This window comes from Alligator mississippiensis, chromosome 1 (genome assembly GCF_030867095.1).
Source record: "Alligator mississippiensis isolate rAllMis1 chromosome 1, rAllMis1, whole genome shotgun sequence".
NCBI lineage: Eukaryota > Metazoa > Chordata > Crocodylia > Alligatoridae > Alligator > Alligator mississippiensis.
The window spans coordinates 21,189,575-21,213,559 of NC_081824.1; the positions used below are offsets into that span (position 1 = coordinate 21,189,575).

Sequence of the window (23,985 nt, forward strand, 5' to 3'; positions counted from 1 at the left end):
TTGGTATCCATATGTACACCCAGATCTACATTGCATTTGTATCTACAGTTACAGGAGCAAACACAAGTGCTGTCAATAGTAGAACCAGTGTAATTACTCCAAAACCAATACTTTTCTGATGGTAAATGAAACAGGAATTCTTTAATGTGTGCTCACTGTGTGCTGACACTGTGCATTGACATTTCTTGTGCAGAACCAGAGAGCATAACATATTTCAATATCTTCAAATTATTTACAGAAAGGCTCCCAATTGCCTAACAGATAAACAGGCATTTTAGACACAAATAGCTAACACTGAAAGTCATCTTTTACACATTCTTTATAACATGGTACAGGTGGCTCAATCATTGGAAACAACTTGTGCTATTCCAGATAAATTATCATGCAAATAAACAATAGTGACCTTCTGCCATAAAGAGGAAAAAACAATCATTATATTTGTATGTGTTCTTTCCTTCTCTTCACTTCAATCAAATCCTTCTGTGAATCAAGATAACTTATCCTTTTAGCATTTTAAACAACTGAAAAAGGACATCTGGAAACAGATTACCTAAACACAAAATGTACAACAAAAGTCTGTGAATCTCACAGTAATCATGCTTTCTGGGTTCCTGGAAAGCAGACATTTTATGTCAAAATTACTAAACTAGCATGCTTGTTCGCTAGGTCTCCACCAAACGTATTTGTCTGTGAATTGAAGGCACTTGAAAAAAAATGGTTCTAAAACCTTAGATTTAAACACAGCTAGCTCACACATTTAAAAAGATTTTCCTTGGTGTGGGTGTGGCCTTAGCTGAGGCATCTAACTAGCCCTTTCTGAAAGTATTATTTCTGAAAATAATACTTTGTTGTTTCCTCCTCCTTTCATAATTTTTTAATTTTTGGACATCATGGAACAGAAGTATGATGTAAATCTTCAGTCATAACCACTGTGATTTAAGCCTTTAATAGAACACTTACTAAAACCGGGGATTTTGCCATGTCCTTGTTGAAAATCATCCCCCAAACAAAAGAATGGAGAATGAGTAAGACAAAGTCAGAAATGAGGAGGGAGGGCAGTTTGGAAGAGGCTATATAACACCGATGGAGGCAGAGCAGTTCAGGGCACATATATTCTCAGGCTTGATAAGAACTGTTTTCTTTGCCAACATGAGACTATGTTACTGCTAATAAAATTCGAATTTAGAAAGGGTTTCTCTGCCAAAGGATGAAATGAAGTCAGGTGCAGGACACAAGTTCAGGCACACTTCCACCACTTGAGGACCTAAGGAGTAAACACAGCAAGCCTGCTCTCTGAGTGTTGTAGACGTGCCCTACAAGGCTGTAGTACTGAAATCAGAGCCACAAACAGATGGTGGGAATGGGGGGAGGGACCACTGGGATTTCAGGGCATGTCAAAAAAGTCTAAGTGAGTTTGTCATGTCCTCCACCATCTGATGACAAGGATATTGATGGGACAAGCCTGGAGAGATCCATAGGAAGCCTTGAGCATTGGGATTAAGTAATACTGGGTGCATCTAACACGTGCAATTAATGTGAAGCAATCAACTCTGGTACATACCAAACCAGAGGTTATTGCTCCCAGGTGCCACATTTACACACATGCCTGGGACCACGACACACTGAGCAGAGTTGGAGCAGCCCAGGGGGTCAGCCTGCGAGTCTGGGGCTACGCTGACCTGCCTCAGTGTGCTGTGGAGGGGCTGGCTGGGGCATGAAGGTGCTTCATTGTGAGGGCTAGCCAGCAGGCAGCCCCTGCACTGAGGCACCCTTGTGCCCTAGTCAGCCCTGCCAGCATCTACACGTGTTGTTGCACACAAAATAACACTGCTGTAGGTCAGTATTTGTATTTACAAGTACTAATTTACAGCGGTCTTTATTAGTTTACTGTGGTCTAATAGGGCCACATGTATAGACACTGAGACTTTACTGTGGAGCTGTTTAGGTAGCACTGGAGAAAATGTCTGGTGTAGGTGTACCCAATGTGTAGATATTTGTGTTATGATCACCATTTTTCACATGGGGAAATGGAAAAGGTCATGTGCCTTTCTGTGTCACACAGGTTTATTGTTATTAATTTTTTTAATCAGAGCCAGAAAAAGAACCCAGACACCTTGACTCAAAGTCCTATAAGGACCAGGATTTGCATGTTCATGAGGGAGTCCATACTCCGTCCAGTCCCATAGTTTATTCACATACATTAATTAGATTTGACTATTCATTACTCTCTCATCCTATGAAAATATAGTAGCCTAAGGAGAGCTGATGGATCTACTGAGGCTATGCTGTAAAAACTCCACTGATCTTTGTTAATTGTCCTTTGTATTACAAACATGGATAGCATTGATGCTGTTGTGGCTTTTTTATTTCTATTCACTGAACAACTTCTGTTGTGATTGTTGAATATCAACATTAATTTAAAAAGGCAGGGGGAGAAGAGGGAAGGAAGGGATATTTTTTTTACTGAGAGATTTTTGTAAGGACTGAGTCTCTCACTTACCCAATCCTCTCAGTTCATACATTCAAGTCACTTTGTAGTACACCGTTGAATTTATTTTTAAAAATGCATTCACTCTGTTGAACTTCCATTTTATTATGTGGATACCAGGTGGATGAGAGCTTTTAAGAAATTATTTTTGCAGTTGTGTTTTTGCGATTGTTTTCCTCCTGGATTTATATTCCACATACCAATCTTTATTAATGGAGAGAGAAAAATGTAAAAATATAAAGGTCCTGCTCTTTCCTTAGTGCTCATTTTGGAGTTGTATCAGGGGTATACTGAACAACCATGTTTAAGCCATGAACTTATGAACTGATGATTTTATGAAATCCAACTCTCACTGTTATTATAATATAATCCTCATTCACTTCATCACCCAATTTTTCTGTAAAGGCAGAACTCACTTTCTTTTCCTGTATGGAGACATGGACATCTATGCTTAGCTCCATTCATCCTACTCCGAGGCAAACACCTAATGCTCAGATAGGCAGTAACTGAATATGAACAACTCCTGTTGATGTTAGTGGGTGGAAGCTGCTCACATTCAATAAGTGTATATCAAATCCAAGGATGACAATGCATTTGGTCCTATCATCTGCTTCCCAACAGAAGACTATAAAGCTGTCTCTGGCTCTTCAATTCCACATTGAGTGAATTGTCTAGCCATTTACATTTTTTAAAGCAAGGAGAAATGGAAGGTATTATTAATTTACAGTGGCTTTCTTTGTGCAATTGATGCATTTCCATCAACCCTTCCACCTGGTAGTTTACAGGTAACATATTGTCAATGCTACCCTAGTGGCAAACATTTTTAAAAGCAGCAGAGTATGAGAATTTGGAAGCCCACAAACACTTCATTCACTCATGCTCTACTTAGGGAAAGTCATTAATACAATTAAAGCTTGTTCTCAGTCCTGTCATGCAGGTGGAAAAAATTTGCCTGAAAACCCTTAGTTATGTTATAACCCAACAAAAAAAAAGCCATGGCATACATCACCAGATGGCACTGTGATACATAGTCCTGCAAGTTCTTTTTCTTTAGTACACAAGAAGTGTTCAGGCTTTCAAGGAATGCTCTATTGTTGTTAATTTGGAGATGAATGGCTTTTTGGAGGAAGTACCATGTAGGGGTATAGATGCAAATGTAGTTTTTTTCTGCTTTAATCTCTATGGGATAAATTCTTAGTCTCCACTAAGGCAATCGTACTCCCAAAATGACATGGCTGTGTTGGCAAATCTGATATGGATGAGAAGAGTGCTTCTGTCAGCTTCACTCCTGTTGCCTGGGAAGGTGATGTAGCTATGCTACTACAGAAACCTCCTTTAGCATATGCTGGATCCATTACTATGGAAGTGGCAGACATCCTGCAGTGTACCCCAGCCTCCAGTGTTGTATTAACTGCCTTAATTCAAGAACCAGGGCAGGGGGAGTATAAATAAAACCATTTACATTAAATACACTCAGTTTCCACCTCACTGCGTTCTCATCCACCAAAAAAACTGATCTGAATCTACCATGTAGCAGAAAAAGATATTGAAGTCCATCCTCAAAGTACAACTTGTCCTGAAATTTAGTTAATACAACTGCTACATCTTGGGGCTTGATTAGTTCATGCACTTCAAAGGGACTTGAGACTGAAAACTAGGATTCTGAACATTCAAGATGCAAGTCTGGTTCAGGGGTTTGGTTTAACCACACAACTCTCATCCATAATCACACTCAAGAACAAATCCCAAAAGTGTGATTTTAAGAAGTTAATGCATTTTCCCCTTTTGTGCATTCTGGGATTTGAATATTGAGGGTACCCTTTTTTTTAGGGGTGCACTAATAGAGATTTTGGGGACCAGTACCAATAGCCGTTTTTTAAGAAGGCGTATTGGCCAATACCGATCTGATTTCTGATACAGCTGCGTCCAGCGGGTAAGTCTGTTGTGGTGGAAGGGGAAGGGGGAGAGAAGGGGAATGGGCACGGGGGGGGGAGGGCAGACCAATGCACCCTGTGGTGAGGGAGGGAGTGGGACTGAGGGGAAGGGCAGGGTGTGATATGGAGCCATGGTATGTCTGGAGAGTGTGTGGGGGGGGTGGCTCCCACCACTGAGTGCACTGCCAGGAGGGCATGGGGGAGGGGGTGCCCCCCAGATGTGCATGAAGTGGAGCAGGATGGGCTGCCACTGTGGGCTGGGGCCAGAGCTGTGTTGGGCTCTTCCCAGAAGGGGCTGGGCTGGGCTGTGCTGTGCTCAGGGTGAGCAGTGATGGCGCTGGGAGGGGGGCTATGGTGGGGCTCTGGCAAAATTTCGAGTGGCTGCAGCCCCGCCCCCCCATAGCCTCCTCCTAGCACTGACGCCACCCGCCCCAACCACAGCCTGGCTCAATCCCTACCAGGAAGAGCCCAGCATGTCCTCAGCCCCAGCCCCAGCCCCAGCCCCAGCCCCAGCCCACAGATGCAGTCTGCCTTGCCCCCACCGGGAAGAGCTTGGTGCAGCCCTGACCCCAGCTGCAGCCTGCCCTTCCACAGTACATGCAGATCTGGGGTACCCCTCATGCCTTCCCAGGGTTCATGCAGTGGCAGGAGCTGCCCCCCCAATCCGTGCTCTGTCCCGTGTCTCGCCCACCCCAGCTGGGCAGCGACTGCCTCAGCCACAGCCCCACTCCCTCCCTCACTGTGGGGGGCATTGATTTGCCCACCCCCACACACTCCTTCCACCACAACAGATGTACCATCTGTATGCAGCTCTCCAAGCTGCCGGGCTGCACTCCTCACTGCCTGCGTGCATGGATGGACTGATATTCAGGACAACTGCACACTGACATACAATATTCTCTTTCATTGGGGAGGACCTACAAATGCCTTACAATTTGATAAACTGTCTAAGACTCACCTCACTCAGTCCAGTCCTGAAATTCAGCCAACTCTAGGGTACAATAAAACAGCAAATGAAGAGGTAACATTGTGCATAATGGTTTAGGACAGGCAATAAGGAACAATAGGCTTATACCAATGGAAACCCCAAAGATCATAGATATGCCTCATGCATGCTAGAGCTAGTAAGAAAAAAAATCCAGTATAAAATGAATTTTCACAGAATATATATTTTCTACAATACAGTTTAATCTTGTTGATTTCCCCCCATTTTTAAATAAAAATACCTGGGGGGATTTTGTAGAGAAATTGGAAAACTTCTAAGAAAGAAAACATGAAAATGTTCATTCCTTTTGATACTTTTGGTAGGAAATATTATTTTTCAATCAGCTATAACATCTACCTGCCTACTGACTTGGGGAAAAGGATGTCACTGTACTTTCTCACATATAAAAACACCCCTGAATAAAATATGCATCTGATTTTTGAAAGACAGAATGTAGGTAAAAAAAATATTTTCTGAGGCTCTGCTTGGCGGTGGCAGTTGGGGCAAGGGAGAGAAGGTGTTTACAGACAGCAGCTAGAGAGATCTGGGGTTGCATAGAGATTCAGGGTGGCTAGGGGGAGGCTAGATTAAGTTAAAAATGGCCACCTAATCTAAGGTAAGTAAGGATAGGGGGGCTACTGGGGGAGGCTTGGGGGGCTTGAGGGACAGCTTCCAGGTGGGATCAAGGGAATTGGAGAGCAATCAGGGCCTGTGGGGAACGTTAGGGTTGGGGCAGACAGGGTCTGCAGGGTGGTTGGTGGGGTTCAGGAGGGTTTGGTGAGATCAGGGAGGCTACCAGGGTCCACAGGGAGGCTTGGGGGATGGAAGCTTTCTCCCCCACCTGCCAGGACCAGGGGTTATTTTTAGCCCCCCAACCCCCACCACAGACTTCATTTAAGGGATCTGTGCAAGATGGCTATGATCAATCAAAAGTATGTAAATACCCACACTTACAATTCAAAAGGGTCCACTCAAAATTTACAAAGGAGTCTTCACCTTTATTCAGAATTTTTTAGGGGTCCATAAATGAAAAAAAGGGTTAAAAACTGTTGCTCTAAATTGATAGGATCACAGCTCAAACTGATATTGAAGGACCAACACCTCGTCTAAGACCTGTGGAATCTCCTCAAGTTCTCTGTGGTGAAAGGGTAAACGTATCATTCCTCACAGTGGTATCCTTAAGCACACTATGCTTTTCTAGGGGGGTAATTAGCTGAGTGACTGTACCAGTTGGTCTACCCCAAACTAATGAATCCACCTGTAACCACAGCACCACAGTAAGCTTGAGAGAACCATCCCTGGGAACAGTTTGTGATCCACCCCCCTGTTGCTAGTAGGTGTTATACAGCTTGAATCCTTTCTTGCCTGAAAGAACTAACTCTACCTCCTTGTGACATCAGGGTGAGCTCTGAAGAATGATATTACCTGCGAGTCCTGAGAGTGGTTTTACTCTCCTGCCATGTCTTGATGTTCTTGCTGGGAGACAGTACCTGCAGGAGCCTCATGAGATCTCACTCCGTTGGTTTCTTCATGGGGCTCCAACCCCTCCTTTACCCCATCCTTAACACATCCAGGGCCTGACTGGTCACCATTGTCCTAGGGCTCTCTCTTTGCAGGTGATCACTTCTCACCCATGCCTCCCACTGCCAGGGAGAGATGCTCTCCAGCCATTGGCTATTCATCAGCAGTTAGCTATTTCAGCCCAACGTCCTGGTGACTAATCTCATCATGGCATAGCATCAGAAGAGTTCTTTAAACACAAACTTAGGAGAATTAAATAATATTCTAATGTCCAGCTTCCACTGGGATACATTCATGGATAATGAGTTCTTATCCTAAACTGAACTTTAGGGTCAGCCTGGGTATTGCTATGCCTTTTGATCCCAATAGGGTCTTCACTTGGGTCCCTTCCCTTTATGGCTGCCAACCCCAGCTTTGATGTTGTATGGGACTTCATGTCCTGTCTTGATGATAGGCCTTGACCCTTCACAGGGATTGCTCCCTGCTAGCTGATTTGCCTCCTGACCCCAGTCCACTGCAGGACCATAAGGGGTCTTCCTGTCAGGGCTCGCATTGTTTCCTGACTCCTGTCCCCACTTTTACCTGAGGGGTACCTCAGAGTCCCAATGTTTCCAGTCCTGGCTGTGTTCCGGGCCCCTCTGCAGCTCCTGGTTGGACTTCTGTTCTCTGGTTCTGGTCATTCTTTGGTGGTACGCACAGTGGCCTCAGCTCTATGGGTGAGCCACGCATGACTTCCCAGCCACACCCTTCACAAGTGGGTCTGTTCTCTGCCGTTTGCAGTCTGCTCCATCTGCATGCTGACTCCCAGCTCTCATCCCACTCTCCTGGGGTGAATCTCTAGCTCCACCCCTCTTGCAAGCCACTCTGAGCCTCTGTTCGCCAGCTCATCTTCCCCTGTGGCATTTTCTGGCCACTTCCTGGTTTCTCTCTCTTTGATGCACATTGTGTCATTTTTTTCCTGTCCACTCCTCTTTTGGGCTCTGCCCCTTCTTTCCTGATCCACAGGCTAGGGGAGCTGTGGAACTGCCATGCCAGAGCCCATCTTGCCTGCACCATTTTGCCTGTTGGGTGAGGGGAAATCAGGGAAAACCCCCATTTTTTTCTCTTCCCCTTTCACATCCCCACAGACCAGATCCATACACAGCACAGTAAGAAGGACAGATCCAGGACTCCACCTAGGGGCTGCAGCCCCAATCCAGATCTGTATATAAACTTGTTTCTCCCTTGGTGCCCACTCCCAGTCAATCAAGAGCAAGTTTACCATACAATTCTAGCCTATATAATATAAATATAATTATACACATATGCATGGATAAAGCAAGGTGGTGAGCACTTTGACTTCAATCCAGCAAAGCACTTAAAACCTCTGCTTATCATGAAGCCATTGGGACTGAAACAATAGAAAATTTAACTAGGCTTATACTGTCATGTATATTTATATTTAGATCTGGCTAGAATATGAGAAAAGGAATGAAACAAACACTGAAATTTCATTTACATCAAGATTTCCTGGCCAGCTCTATTTATGGCATTATGGGTCACATTTAAAAAATGTTCAGAAGTGCTTAAGTGATTTAGAAATGTTACTTATCATACACATCTTTAACACTGTTACAATGTTCTGATCCTTTTTTTTTATAGAACAAAGTAATCTTTGAAAACTCCATTAATGCTGCACTTTGCCCTTAAGAACCTTAAAAACATATCTCAGGGCACTGTGTATTTTCAAACATGCACAGTGGGTGTGTCTACATGTGCATTTGATGTGGAAGCAGTTTATTTGCAAATAAACTATGCATGAGTAAATGCTTCCAGGCAGGCATCTATACATGCACGGCAGTGGGAACAGATTTGCTGCTAATGGCAGCAAACTGTTCCCACTTCCTGGGGCCTTGCAATGGGCCCCTGCTGCCACCAGGGTGAGATGGAGGCTCCAGCCACAGCTGCCTGCAGCTGGAGGCCATTTTTAAAAGCCAGCCCTGCTCCCTGCTCCCTGCCCAGTTGCATTTCTGGCCAGGACCAGTGTACAGAGCATAGGGGCAGCATGTAGTAGCTCTCTCTGCCTCCCTGCACCATGGCTGCTCCTGCCCCTGCCCCTGCCCCTAGCAGTGATGCTCAGTGCCCCAGGCTCCTGCTGTCCTCCACTCTGGCCCTGATGGCCCATTGCATTGACCACTGGCTGGCATATGAGTGTCTGGGCCCTGCCAGCTCCTCCATGTGCAGCAACTGGCTGCCTGGCCACACTGCACCATCCCAGGGCCACCACCACAGCTGCTCAGCTGTCACCTAGACCACATCCTTCTGGCTGAACCCTGGCAGGGATGAAGATGACATGTTCCTAGATGCTGCTGCTGGGACCATTCACACCCTCCTGGGGCTCCAGCTCCACCACCTCTGGGCCTGTCGGCCAGCCAGAACTGATAGCTGTATGCTGTTCAGGCCACCTGGGATGATGAATAGTAGCTGGAAGCATTCTGCATGACCTGGGCCACTTTCCAGGACCTCCTGGAGTATCTCTGCCCATACCTGGAGTGGCAGGACACCAAGATACAGCAGCCCCTCCCTACAGCTGGCCATACTCACCAGCCTCCTCTATGGGGGCCAACTCTTTGGTGTGGGCAAGGCCAACACCAGGGAGGCTATTTTGGACGTGTGCAGTACCATTCAGGACATGCTGGGGCACACCATGCTTTAGGAGCATGAACCCCTAGAGGTGGTGGCAGGGTTCCATACCCTGGGAGTCCCCCAAGGCATCCCCATCACCTGCCTACCCAATATCAACTGCCCCTACTACAGCTGGAGGGGTTTTCACTCCATTGTACTCCTGGCCATTGTCAACCACTGTGGCACCTTCACCAATGTGAGTGCTGGCTGGGGGGAAGTGTCATGATGCCTGCATCTTCAGGAACTCTGCCCTGCGAGCAGGGTATAGAGTAGGTACTTCGCACCAGTGGTGCTGAACTTCCAGCTGGGAGCAGTGGTGGTTCCACCCTTCCTCATTGGGGATCTCACCTATCTGCTCCTCCCCTGGCTCCTCCCCTGACTCCTTTCAGTGGGTGCCTGGGTTGGACCCATGTGCTGGTGAAGTGCACCTTCTGCCACCTCAAGGCGCACCCTCACAGCCCACCTCAAGTTCATTGAGGCCAACATCTCCCAGGTCATTGTCAAAGCTTGAAGGCTGCATAACATCTGTAAGGCCTGGGGGGAGTGGAGGTGCAGTGGGTGGAGGACACCTGGCAGTGGGAGCACCAGCTATGATGACAGCAACAGTAGTGGCTCCCACCCCCACCGAGGCCTCAGCCAAGCCAGACACCTGCCAGCAGAGGCCAGGGCATGGGGTATAAAAGGTACTGGCCAACCACCTCCTCCTGCACTCCCTGCTATAGCCCACCTGGACAGCTACCCATGGAGTCCCCACCTCATCACTATCCCCAGCATCATGCTCACTGCAGACAGTTCCCAGGAAAACACTTTATTGCCCCTTTCAGGCAGACCCCTTTCCTCCCATCCTCACCAACAACTGAGTCTATCCCCCTCCTCCCCAACAACCAAGTCCCTCCACCACCCACCTCACCCACCAACAATAAAACACCCTCTTTCCCATGCAAACTATTTACAATGTGGTTTATGTGTGTGGCCTTCTGGCATGGGCAGATAAGGGGTGTGGGCACACAGGGGACAAAGCCCTGGGATAAATGGCTTACACCTCAGCCTCTGTCTATTCCCCTGCAGGTGTGCATGCCATGGTGAGCCTGGTGAGTGGGGGCTCACCCACGGGTAATGGTGGCCACTGGTACCCTAGCATGGGTAGGTTCCTCTCCAACAGCAGATGCCCAGTGCCAGCAGGACTGGTGCATGGTCCTGGCCCTGCTTCAGGCTGTTCCATGCCCATGTGGAGTTTGTGTGAGTGGAAGTGAGGGCTGGGCCCAAGTGGGGGCCTGGGTGGCAGGGGCAGGGGCTGGGGCAAGGGCAGGGGCTGGGGCAGGGGTTCCTGGCTGGTGGAGGAGGTGCTGGACCTCCACCCAGGCCCATGATGGGGCCTGATGCTGGGCACCAGCTGGTTGCTGGGGACCAGATGGGGATACTGTCAGGGTCAGGGTACTAGGTGGCATGAAGGTGACTACCAGGGCCAGGATGGTGTCCAGCAACTGGTGGTCATCAATGTTCCCTCTAAGGAGCAGCGGTCTGTGAGCACACCACCTCAGTCCATGAGCAGGCCGTCTCAGTCCATCAGCATGCTACCTCAGTCCGGCATAGGACACTTACCGAAAGGGGTTGAGAGCTGGGGGCCAGAGAGCGGGGGTTGGGGCCAGGGGCCAGAGGCTGGAGCTGGGGGCTGAGGCCAGATGCTGGGGGCTGGAGGCTGGGGCCATGGGCTGGAGGCTGGAGCTGGAAGCCAGGAGCCAGGGGCTGGGACCAGGGGCCATGGGCTGGAGCCAGGGGCCGGTGGCTGGGGCCAGGGGCCAGGGGCTGGGGGCCAGAGGCTGGAGGATGGGGTCGGGGGCTAGAGGCGGGGGTCAGGGGCTGCAGACCAGGGGCTGGAGCTGGAGCACTTCCCTGGAGCCGGTGGAGCCTGTGCCAGCCGCCCGCCCCAGCCTCCTTCCCTGCCTTGCCTCACCTTGGGGAGGAGCTGCTGCCTGCCCCAAGTGAGACTCTGCCAGTTCCAAGACACCGCTCTGCTCCCCAGCCCTGACGCCACATGCCTCCTCACTCCCCAAGGTGATGCAGGGGAGTGGAGCCGGCGGAGCCTCACTGAGGCAGGCAGCAGCTCCTCCCCGAGGTGAGGCAAAGCAGGGATGGAGGCTTGGGTGGGGGGCTGGCATGGGCTCTGCCGGCTCCGGGGAAGTGGTCCACTGCCCAGCCCTGATGTGGAGGAGTGGAGCACTTCCCTGGAGCCGGTGGAGCCCGTGCCAGGCTTCAGCCCCAGCCTCTCCTGGTGCACAGCCTTGAAAAGTCTGTGCACAGCCACACTTTTAGTTGTGCGTGGCCATGCGCATGTGCACCTTTGAGGGAACCACGGTGGTCATCCTCTGTGGCCTTCACTGCCCTAGCCCTGAGCTCAGTCTGCTGCCACAGAGCCTCCACATGTTCCTGTTCCAGGGTCAAAAGCTGTACCCTTAATTCCCAGTCCTCCCAGTCCCATGAGTCCTTGTAGATGATGTCCATTGCCTGCCATACCTGCACATCTGCAAGCCGGTCCTCCACAGCCATCACCAGACACCAGCTGGTCCAAGAGGAGGGTCCACATGAAGTCTCTCCCCCACATGAAGCCTTAGGGCCTGCAGAGCCATGAGAAACAAGCTGTTTGTGAGAGTTTGCAACATTTCTGAGATAAGATGCTCTCTACCAGGGGCCCATGTGCTGCCTGGCCTCAGATTGGGGGTCATGTGTGCACGGGTCTCGTGGCACTACCTGCTGCCATGGCTCCATCCATGGGAGACTGGTGCCTCCCAAGTATGAGGGGTACCAGTGGGGCATGACCAGCGGGGATGTCCTCCAGCAGCTGGTTGCTAAGCGCACCAGTGGCATGGGGCGGCAGAATTGCCAGCACTTCTGCATGTGGCACGGCGGCTGTGGAAGTGCCTGGACTTCTGCTGCTGGCACTTCTGCCACTGACGTCCTGCCAGTGGAGCCAGTTTCAGGAAGGACACGAGTGTTCTTCATGCCCCCTACCAGCCAGAGTACTCGTTCTCAAGGGGTGCACCAGCGCTTTTGGGGGGGGGGGCACATATGGCCCCACCGTGTCCTCTCTATGCATCGCCTATGGTTCCTGTGCCTCTCCCATCCCCTTCTCCTCCTGCAGGCCAGTCTATCTCCTGTGCTGCTACCAAGACCATGTTACTCTGCCTTGGGGTGCACAGGGCTCCCAGACAACTTGGATACAGATTTTCCCATGCCTCTGCCCTCTCCATAGAGGGCCTCTTCAGGGATGTGCCCCCAGGGTCAGCCCCACCAGCCCTGGCCACTCTGTGCTCTGAGCATGCCCCTGCTGAATGTGTCCCAGGTGCAGCATGAGGAGCTGTTTGAGCAGACCAAGGGCTGCGCAACCCACTACACCTTGCTGCTGCTGCTGGCCATGATGCCCCAGGCACACCTGTGCACCTGACATGGGACTCTGTGCTTCAATGGTGTGGGGGGGGCAAGCCTGTGCTGCCCCACAACCTCTGCTGCTGCCTGGAGGGCTACCTGTGGCTGCACTTCACATCCCTAGCACCTGCAGCTGAGGAGTACATAGATGCCAGAATCGGCACATGCCTTGGCATGTGAGATCCCTGTGCCCAACTAACTGCAGAGGCATGGGCTGCTCGATAATGTTTTGCACTGTTTCCCAGCTCCCTGTGTGCTGTGGGGGGAAATCTGAGGGTCAGGATAGCATGGCCAAGCAGGGAAGGGGGCAGGGGCTGGGGCAAGGCTCAGAGCTGGGAGGGCCCTCTCCACAGTGCAAGGCTTATTACATGGGTGGGGCTGGCATGCCCAGATGCTCTGGTCGGTCCCACCTGACAGCAATGATGTGCATCTCCCAGTGAACTCACCAGTTGGAGAGATGTGGTGTCTGGGTGCCTGGGTAGCCCACCCCCCAGGGAGGAGCTGGCACTGCTGGTGGACAGTGGTGACATGGCTAGCTGTGCCTCGTGGCTGGGGCTGAGAATTTGCAGCTGCTAGGGCAGGTGCTGGTGGAGGCTGGGGGCAGGGAGTTTGGCAGGACAGGCTGCTTGGAGTCCAAGGGCCCTTCCCTGGTGCCAGGCTGGGGTAGGGGCTCAGGCAGGGTGCCTGTACTACATTACACAGCATGGCTGTGGCCTGGGTATTGGGGCATAAGCATGTCACTCAGCTCCCTCATAAAGGGCATGGACTTGTGGGCACTCCTTGCCTGACAGTTGTGGTCAGTTATAGTAACACACTGTGCCCTCAAGACCTTGATATTTATATGGCATTGCCATGCTGACAGATAGTGTCCACACACCCACATCCAGCCTTACAGTCCCTCATAGATGTGGGTGTTGGAGTGACTGCCATGTGCAAACTGCCGCTGTACCTCCACTTCACACCACAGCACCATGAGGTTGCCAGTTTTCTCCAGGGACCAGTTGAGGCCTGGGAGGTGGTATGTGGTGTCAGCAATGCCAGTTTTCTGGGCCTCTGCATAGCTGTTCCTATGTTTCTGGCCCTGGGCAGCTGCCTGCAGTGCCCAGCGCAGGGGCATAGTATGGGACTAGCAGCCACATAGTGAGACAATGCCCCACAACACCTGCAGAGTCTGAGCAGGCTGCTGGGGTTTGGCTGCAGTCAGCAGGAGCTGGCCCCGGTGGTCAGGAGCTGCCTGCAGCTGGGCCTGAGTGCTGGCAAGCCTGGCAGGAGCCTGCAGCACCTTGCAGGCCTTGACAGCATGGCTCTGGTAGCCACACAGCACTGCAGTGCCAGGCAGCAGCACTGGGGTGCAGGCAGGCTGTCACAGGTAGTCTGTAGCCTGTGCAAGGGGAGCAGAGGGCAGTAGTCACCCCAGGCTCCCTGCACATGTGTCCTAGGGCTCTAAATGACTTCAGGTTTTCAAGAGTTTGGGGCTGGGGCTGCCATAGATCCAGCCCAGCCTTGGGTCAGGAGAGGCTCCCAGCCCTGGGAGCCTGGGGATAGCCTGAGGCTGGCCCTCTAGTTGCAGGGCTGACCAGGAACAAATTTTCTCCCAGTTGGCATCTACACATGCGTTACTGCACAGTAACTACTTGAGAGTAAATTTGCTACTTGCATTTGCAGGTTGCAAATTTAATACATGAGTAGTAAAGTTCACTGCACAATAAGCTTGTGCACATGTAGCTGTGCATGCTTCCTGCATAGTAAACCACACTACTGATCAGTAAAGTGTCTCTTGTAGATGCACCCAGTTTCTCCCTATTCCCTAAGGGTTTTTTGTATCACACAACAAATTTTTAGTAATACTGAAAATGAATTCAGCTTTATGTATTTCTAAGTTATCTTCTGATGTGTTGTTTCTTAATTCTTTACACAGCACAGTAGTTTCAAGTAGATAAACTGTTGACTGACTGAACAGAAACTTAAGTTGTAAAGTGACCAGGATACTGTTTCTTTAATAGCTAATGAATTATGGTGTACTACAGCAGGTGATCATGCATTGTGAAATGCTGCAAAGTGACATGGCAGTATATGAAGTCATTTCAGGAAAATGCTTTTGTGGGCATTTGAATTTGGGCTGTCACCCAGTTTTTGATTCTAAGGCCATTTTCTTCCAAATGTGTCTAACCTTACTCATGTGAAGTCAATAAGAACTCTAGATTTGATTGCAATGAGAACAGGATTAAATCCACTATGTTGCATTTTGTAGGAGTGTGTGACCCTTGGCAAACACCTGACATGAAATAATTTTGGGCCAAAGATAGTGTCATCCACAAACTCCACAGAGTAAATAGTGCTTAATAGTACCTGACTACTTAGCAAAATAGGCAGGTAGGTGAGTCTTGCATATTTATCCCTGCTTCTTGGCCTAGCATTTTTAAATATTCTCTACAGACATGAACTCCAATTTCTGTTCTCTCAGTGATGCTGCATTTGATAGCCCTTTTGTCAGTTTTGGACAAGAACCTTTAAGAATTCCTTTCTTCTGCCCAGAAGTAACTCCCCCGTAGAAGTCTGCAAAGCCACAGCATGAAAAACCCACCTATGTGACAATGATTAGTGCTTTGTGAGTCTATTACCTTTTTTACTGTTCATTGTCTCTTAGGTACTCTTCCTTATCTGTTTTTTTTTCATGCTTGGCATTACTGTAAATAAGAAATGTTATGCAATGGTCCCTTCTCCTTGGAGATCAAGGATCCTCTGCCAACTTTAGGTATATTGCATTTACTTAGACATAACTGAGACTGGCAGACAACATGAGGCTCAAGCATGCTTCCTTCTAATGTGCCCTATAGTAAATGAAGGAAAAAACCCAAAAGCTTGAGCTCACAGTATAGTTTTAATCTAAAATATAAATTTGTAAACCTCTGTTGGTTGAAATTAGTACACTTTTCATTGTTTTCTTTTTTTACAATGATTTTTTACAATGATAACATGATGTTTTAAAAAGTCAAAGGAAAAACTCAGCAGTGCTGGCAATAAACCATCATTCTCTGGAGAGGTGGTATATCTAGATGTTAACAAAACTTCCCATCCAGTTCACAGTAACAAAACTGAATATTCTTCATAAGGGTCCTTTTCTGGCCCATTCCTGCCTCTACAGCTGCAGGTCCTATGCAAGCATCTATGTTTTCTGAGATGCACATCTATGGAGGCTGTTGTTGGCTATAGTTTGTTCTGAGGTGGTTTTTCTGAACACGATGGAAAGGGAACTGTTACCAAGAGACAAGGAGATGCTGGGGCTGAAATTCACTTCCAACACACATACACACATAAACTTTCTTCCCTTTCTTCACACTTCCTTCCCTTTCTTAGGGAAAAAAAAAATTATACATTTAAAAACTCTATAATAGGGCTTGGAGTAGACCAATAGCACCTCAAAGAATGACAGGGGGGCACAACCCATCCTCCCATCCATGTATTTTACAGCATTACTGGAGATAGGAAAGTAGCATAATTATCAGTAGAGAAGGCAAAAGACTTCATCCCCAAGAAATACGCAACTTTTTTATTTTATTTAATAACAGAGTAGGCTGAAAACACATGCTCCAGCTGTGCAGCCTTTGAGCTGTGGTAACTCCTGCAGGCTGCTCAGGCCCAGTGGGGAGTGGAAATACAGACCTGCTTCCCAGAGATTCTGTATCTCCCAGGCATGCAACATATGTACTATTTGCTTCCTGCCCCTTTGCACCATGGACTGACTTTCCCCTGAATCAGTCAGCCCAGCAGGAGAACAACATATCTTGCCTTCTGGGAACTGCACTCTCCACAAAGCTGTATCATTTTTAGGTACATTAGGAGGTGCACTAAATGTAACTGTCCTCCCGTTGAAATCAAGAGTCAAATTCCATTGGCTTCTAAGCCCTAAGCTCATGTGTGAGACAGAGTTCCCTGAGAGTCCAGAATATCTGCAGTATGCATAAAAATGAGTATTTAGACTAGCTGAAATGCCCATTGGCTGGAATATGCACAGTTGGAGGTAATTAGCTGGTTTAGTCTAAAGTCAGATAGAAAGCAGGATAGAGATACACCGTATGGACTAAAGAAGTCAGAGATGCAGAGGCTTCTGTGAGCCCAAGCTCACATCAGGTTGTCTGAGCGAACATGCACCAAGCAGTCTATCCAACAAAGAGCAAGAAATCATCCACAGATTAGACTGTTAATTATGGTCTAAACCAGAGGTGTCACAGATATAGCCTGTGGGTTTGATCTGGCCAGTAGAACCCCATCTTTTGGCCCTAGTTACTGCCTCGGAGTCTGAGCTGACTCACACAGCACACAGCTCATGCTGGATGAGTCCTGCAGGTAGGGCCTGGGATATGCCTCACATGCCCCATCCCCTCCAGCCGGTCTGGGATCCACACTGATCTTGGAACCCATTCCAGCTGGTCCAGGATCCCAGCTATGTGTGGTGTGCCCCCCGCTCTGCTCTGCCTGGTCCAGGACTGTGCCACACATGGTGCCCACTCCAGCTGGACTGGCACAGTCCCAGACCAGCTGGGGGAAGCAGGGGCGGGGGGACGCTGCATGCGGCATGGATCTCAGACCAGCCACAGTGGGTACTGCATGCAGCCTGGATCTTGGAGCGAGCACCATTTGCACTGGATCTGGCATGTGGGTGGGGTAGGGATCTCTGGGTTTGATCTGGCCCATGGACTGGCCCCATGCCACTCATCCAGCCTGCAGGGCCAGATGAGTTTGACACCTCTGGTGCAAACCAAGAATATCGATTCCCAGCCCATTACTTGGATTAACTGTTGTGACCCCTGTGTCCCTATAGATTTTTTACCTGTTTGCCTCTCCAAGCACTGGCCCCCTCTCCTTCATGCCCCTGTCTTTTGTATTCAGATCACTCTATTTGATTGATTGCTCTGTGCATGTCCTTTCACAGCATCTGATGAAGTGAACTTGAGCTCATGAAAGCTTATGCATCTCCAGTTTAGCTAGTTTGTAAGGTACATCTCTGCCCTGCTATACGCACAGTCAGACATTTGATTGTTTCTCTGCAACTATAGTTTCTGGCAGGCCAGATTTGTTATACCGATATAATATAGGCAACAGCAATGCTTGAATGTCCTTGTTTATACTCTTAGTTTAGTTACACTTATAACTTGGAAAAAGGAGCATTAGTTTTGGTTTTACTTTTTCTTGGTAAAAATGGATATAATGGATTGGCCCTGACCGTCTTTTGTAAAGTACTTTCAGAACAACCGATGGGAAGTGTGACATGCAAGGTTGGCACTATCATCAGTTGAAGAACTGTTGGTGTTTCTGTGCTGTTTGTTTTCTAACAGAGATCAAAGCAATTTTTCATGAAATGAATTAAAATATCTTGATGCTAAGTAAAAAACAGTAATGGTAGCGGCGTGAAAAATGTAACAGTAATAAAAATATATATTTTTCATGGGAATACAGAAAAGCGTCCTAAAATGGCAAGAAAAAAATCTACTGCTAGTTTCTTTCCAAAACACAGTTTATTCGAACATTATTGTGAAAACAGAACCAAACAAAAAAACCCCAGCCCTTATCTGTTTACTTATATCTTTCTTCAAGACTGTATAAATGAAATAAATCAGGCTGTACAGTGGCAATACTGACAGTAAACTGTGAGAGCAGAAATGGGCATTCCAAATTTCTCTCTCTTTGTCTGAGAGAGAGATGTTTTTCTGCAGAAAGAAAAGTCAGGCAATGTGCATTTTAATTAAAATCACATCCTAAGCATTTTAGTTTTCAAAAGTTGTTAGGATGACAGAGGTTACTTTTCCTTGTGACTACTATTGTTAGTGTCAGGCGGCTTGCTTCGAGTAGAGGCTGAAGGTTACATATGGGATGGGGGAATGTAAAGTTGTTTGGGAGGGGTTAGAACACAGGACTGCAGATCTGGAATGCTCTTGTTGGCTAAAATTCTGCTGCTGTCTTGTCTACAGCTGTGCAAAAGACCCCCAAGGACTTTTCTGTATAGCCCTTAACACTGACTGCAATGCTATAAAGTGCAGGTGACTCCTGGTCAAATCCAACTTCTCTTCCTGAACAAAGTACATATCATCACTGTGGCATTTTTGTTGCCAAGGAAAACAGGAATAATATCTATGTGGATTGCACTAAATATTTTCTTGCAAATCCATATTTGAAGTTTTGCATGGGTTGCATTCCAAAACTTGGAATGGTTGCTAATGAAATGAAATGGAATAAACAGACGTTAGAAATACATGTTAATAATCTCATTGAGAAGAAGATGAGAAGTTTGGCTCAATAAAGGATGAAGGTTAAATTTCACCTGATGAATCTAACATCTTGAACTGACATAGGATTTTTAATTCTTCCCATATAGGTCTGGGAGTTAGTTCCTCCCTAGTCACAAGGAGGGTCAGATTCTCCTCTAATTTACACCTGTTTTATATAGGTGTGGATTACTTGTGATTGAAAAGTAAATAGGAAGAGAAGAACACACAGAGGGCCAATTTCCTCTGCACCTTCTATAGTCATTTACAGCTGACTGAAACGGGTGTAAAATCTCTCTACCATGGAAAGTGCACAGGGAGTTCCAATTCAGTAGCATTTTGTACCTACTTTGCACAGGACAAAGCACTGGAGAATCAGCCTTAGAGTAGCTAAAAAACTTAAAGGTCTGACCAAAAGCCCTATGGATTCAGTGGGATCCTAACAATAACTGCAGTGGGCTTTGGTTCACTGGTTAAATCATTTCTAGTTATAACATTAGGGCTCAGTCTTTTTTAAGTGAAGAGAATGGAATGTATGACAGTAAAAAAAGGTTTTGGCTCAGATTTTATTAAACATATTTTTTTCTTATAGAAATATACATTAGCTACTGCAAGCTTAATATGATATTTAGGAATCTAACTGCTATAAAAAGTTATTGGGAGTTTCAATCTTAAATGCTCATATGATTGATTTACAGTCATATCAGAGAGCCTCACAAATTGTATATTTCTGTCCAACACCAACATTTCTGTGACACACACAATTTTTATTATCCTTTTTCTCCATATGAAGAAACTACCGAGTGGTGGTGGGTAAGAATGACAAAGGACCTTGGGCACCCTAAAAGGGGCTTTGCAGAACATTTGGGCACTGAAGGCTGAGAAAGTGATTCATATAAATCCTGTTCGACCTACTTATGCAACTGAAACTCCTCAAGGTACTAAATTACTGAAAAAAACCTGACTTGGGCACCTTGCACATATTTAGAAATGCTGCCACTTCAGCTGAGCCAAGCATCTCAGGGTCTATGCTCTATGTAAGCCTGTTTATAATTCACAAACTAAATGTTCATAAGCCTAAGTCCCCTTAGCACCAAGTTTAAATGCCATGGCCACTTCTATTGAAAAACACTTTTGCATAATAGCTTAATGGCTAGAGAAGATAGCAAGAAAATAAGTTACTTGGGTTTTCTACCCCACTCCTCAGCATAAGGGAGTTTAGAATTAGAATGTGAGGACTCTCATCAGACATCAAAGGGAATTTCACTGGGGCTGAGTGAAGGAAGGAGTCTTAGGTTTTGGGTTGATTATGTCTTTTGCATTAATAGTTGCTTGATAAATGGCTTTCTTGATGGGCTATAGAGCCAGGGCTACCATCTTGTGTACAGAGCTGGGCTCTACCCTTTTGATTTTTTCTCCCTTTCCTTCTGGATCTTGAATTCTTTGCTACCAAGTGGCCCAGCTTTAACAAGAGGGATGGATGGTCCCATCAGGTCTGCTTATTTCATGGTCTCATGATTTACACACTCCCCTGGGAAGCTAAAGACTCAGAGTTGAACCACCACATGCTGAGTTTCCACTTCCTGGGCAAGTGGTTTAGATGTGCAGTAGCAATACCCTCTTTCATCTGTACAAAGGGGTAATGTGTTTGGTGCCTAAGTCTAGGTGGACTTTCAGACTTTGGTGCCTAAGTCTAGGTGGATTTTCAGGCTGTACTTCACAGTCTCAGAGAGGTAAGTACCTTAAAGCTTCCACAAGATACCAAGCAGCTACATATATCTAGGAGAAATGTGGAATTCAAGACAGACACCTCTCTTCTGCATTTCTATTGGCTGGCTCAGTCATCTGTGCCCTCAAAATGCTGAGCATTATGAATCCCATTGCCATTCCTGCATTCTTAAACATTCCCATTTAAACCAGAGAGAATTTAGACCATGTTTACTATGCACAGTCTGACAGTAAGCTTATCAGTGGTAACCTCCAACTCACTACACTGCTCTGTGCAGGCCGCCTCCAGAACTGGAAGCAGCTTAGTCAGGTCTGCACAGCCATCATCATTGCTGGGCGGCAGGGCCAATTCATCCACTTGTGGCACCACTCAGATATGGTCAGGCTGTTTCTAGGTTGGGGCAGCCAACCCAGAGTGGCACAGCAAACCTAAGGAGGCAGCTGCTGAGCATGGTGAGTTTACCATGCTGATATAGCCTTATGTACCTTGCTCAGGTTTGTGAATTCTGGTCCTGGATCCAAAGCCTAACATTTAGGTATGAGGATGTTCAGCATCCCACTTCAGTTCCTGTAGGTATATCCAACACTGGATCCTCAGTGGTCCCAGGGAGTGCTTCTGTTAGTTGTACCATGATTACTTGCTCCTGCACATGTTACCAAATCTGGAAATGAAGCAGTCAAGCTCTAGAGTTTCCCCTGCTAGCCACCTCTTTCCCCTGCCTCTTTCTTTGGTGGGCTGGAAGTGGTTGGGACAGGACCAGACTGGTGGGTGCTCTTTTCTTGGGTTGGCATTTACAATCTTGGGAATGGGGGCAGGACATGGTCAAAAGTGGCACTCACCAGCAATGGCAGGGATCATAGGATCACTGGAAAGTAAGGATGGAAGGGACTTCACAAGGTCATTTATTTTAGCTGAAGGCAGGATCATTCCTGACTAAATCATCCCAGCCAAGTTTCTGAGTAACCTGATCTTGAAAACCTCTAAAGACAGAGATTTGACAGCTTCCCTAGGTAGCTCATAGTCAGTAAATTCCTCCTAATCTCCAAACTAAATTTCATCTGCTGCAGCTTGAGGCCACTGCTCCTAGTCCTGTTCCCTACAGCCACAAAGGAAAGCCCAAAATAATTGGCTGCAACTGGGAAGGGCCCTCTGCCTAGTCAGGAGATACCATAAGCAGTCTTGAACTCTTGCTTTTATGCCTCCAAGGCCAACATCTAACCCCAAAGCCAATGACAACATGCGGTCAATGTAAGCATACTTTTGTAGATCTTGACTTGAATGACTTCAGCAAGGTTAAGAGGAAATTCGTAGAGAGCGCAACTGCATCTGGTCATTAGGTCCTAGGCTGGCATCCTAACAACTGTTCGATCTTTTTGGCTGGAACTCAACTTCCTCTTGTGCTTTTGAATATCTTTTCAGTTGGGAAGAAGCTTGGGTAAATTTATGCAAAGCATGAGTAGTTTTTTAAAAAAGGAGGGAAAAAAACAGGAAAAAGACATTTTTGGGGAGAAAACAAAAAGAATAGCACAAGAAAAACCAATTATTTCATACTTTTAAAATTCATTCCACTTTGATGTGCATTTTGGCAATTTTCAGATAAAATTCTAAGAAGAGAATTGGAATGACACTATATGTGTTTGATTCATCGCTCTTTTTAATGGATATTTTGGAACTTGCCTAAGTTGCCATGAGAAGTCCATTTTTATCATACCCTATTGTAAATAATTTAGTTCTAAAATTGGCTTTTAATAAAATTAGCTAGAAGTTCAAAATGTTTAATGGACTCCATGGCAGTGAAATTAAAAAGCATGTCATTTTGTCTGTTTAATGTGCCCCCAAAACATTCTTGCAATGAATTAGAACGCTGATTGTTATTTTTTAGCTCAGGACTTGGCAGGTGTGTAACGCGACTCCTGATAGCAGGACAGCAGATTACATTCTCCTATAAAACCATTTCTAAGGGACTTGGCTCCAAAACTGTTATTGCATGTCTGCAGGTGTTTAGTAATTGGATTAATGCAGAGCAGAAGGAATGTCTGACGCCCTTGCACTGAGAAACACTGAGGAAAGACACATTCATTTCTGAGAGTAACCTGGAATGTATGATGACAGGCCTGTTCACACACATAAAGCCAGATCTAAGCCTGCAAGTTTAAAATTAACTGCTGTGAGCAATCACCTTCCAGAGAAAAGTTTATTCAAACTTAAATACAATAACAGCAGCTCTGTAAGTAAGGGGGTAGGGAGCTTTGGACTATGTTTTGATCCCATTCCAAAAGCAACTTACATAACCTTAGCAAACGTCTTTATATCATGCATATCACAGATCCCTAAAATCCTAGGTGTCTAATAAAAATGTCCTTGATAAACATAATCGACTCTTGAAAATTCTGCAAAGGTACATAGACTATAATATAATCTTGGATAAAGTACTTTCAAGGTAAATTGATGTTCTTTTAAATACCTTGATCATGAATTAGATAGACTTTTGCTATGGCAAGGGACCAAAGCCATAAATATAGCTTCACTGATGAAAACTTTAAACTAAGAGGACCATTCGAACTAGTAAACACCAAAGAACATATTTTAATAAGGCTCCAGAGGAGCCACCATTAGTCCTCAAGCAGCCATTTTATACATGATTTTTTTTCACTGAACCTGCACACCTAAATAATAGGTTGCATATGTCCCAAATCCGTGTGAACATGAGCTTAAATAGGCTTTCTTAGGCACACAAAGAGACCATCGTTGGAAAATGTGGGTCCGCTGGTTAACCTTAAGAACAGTAGAAGTCAGGAATAAAACTAATGCAGTGTGTTATTTCCTTATTTTGAATTCAAGGCCTAAGACAACTCACCTTATCTGGAACTCCAAGAAGGATGCAGTGGTACCACGGTGCATGGATCAAAACATAGCCTTGTAAGAAACATCACCTGGTAAGCTAGTGGGAATTAATGATGTTAAACTTTAACTCCCAT

The 23,985-nt window shown here is 46.7% G+C and overlaps 1 long non-coding RNA gene across 2 annotated transcripts in view; it reads right to left on the reverse strand.

The window, feature by feature from the left end:
* The window catches only part of LOC109281692 (uncharacterized), a 58,942-nt gene that overhangs the window by 15,318 nt on the left and 19,639 nt on the right, over nucleotides 1-23,985 (reverse strand). Inside the window, exons 2-3 of one of the 2 annotated variants that reach the window (XR_002088455.2) lie at nucleotides 12,107-12,207; nucleotides 5,381-5,413 (exon numbers count right to left, since the gene is read on the reverse strand). This is a non-coding gene — a long non-coding RNA (uncharacterized LOC109281692). The remainder of the gene's footprint in view (nucleotides 1-5,380; nucleotides 5,414-12,106; nucleotides 12,208-23,985) is intronic. The other variant, XR_002088449.2, reaches the window with a different exon arrangement.